Source organism: Chrysochloris asiatica, unplaced genomic scaffold (assembly GCF_000296735.1).
Source record: "Chrysochloris asiatica unplaced genomic scaffold, ChrAsi1.0 scaffold00055, whole genome shotgun sequence".
Classification (NCBI taxonomy): Eukaryota; Metazoa; Chordata; class Mammalia; order Afrosoricida; family Chrysochloridae; genus Chrysochloris; species Chrysochloris asiatica.
In genome coordinates, this window is record NW_006408573.1 from 7,518,091 (window position 1) to 7,518,801 (window position 711).

Genomic DNA, 711 nt, shown 5'->3' on the forward strand with positions numbered 1-711 from the left:
GAATAATTGTTATCAGGACTGATTGTGAGGGTTGGAAATCTAAAGATGGACATTTTGTAGCAAAGAGGGGAGTGATTAACTTATCAGTCTAGGAGTGGAGGACCCTGGGACCATCGATGGAGAAGAGCGAAGAGCAGAATCCTACCCAGAGAGGCGGTGAGGCCTGAGATGGAGGCAGAGAAGACGACGTCAAGAGATGGTGTGGCTGGGGACTCCGGATCAGGAGATGGAAAGGGGCTGAAGACTGTGGTGGGGGGCTGGGGGGTGCAGGCTTACAGGGTACACCCCTTGGTTGGATGAGGATGCATGGACAGGATGGTAACTATGCCAATGAAATGATGGATGATGAAATGAATGTAAAGCTGATGTTCTCCTATGTAGACTATCACACAATTCACAATAAAACATTAAAAAAAAAAAAGATTGTGTCATCTGCAAATTGCAGGTTGTAAATGAGTCTTCCTTCAATCCTGATGCCTTTCTTCTTCACATAGTCTAGATTCTCAGATTATTTGCACAGCATGCAGATTGAATACGTGTGGTAAAAGGATACAACCCTGACGTACTTTTCCTGATTTTAAACCACACAGCATCCTCTTATTATGTTTGAATAACTGCTTCTTGTTCTATGTATAAGTTCCTCATGAGCATGGTTGTGTTCTGGAATTCCCATTCTTCACAGTGTTATTCATGGTTTACTATAATCCATAC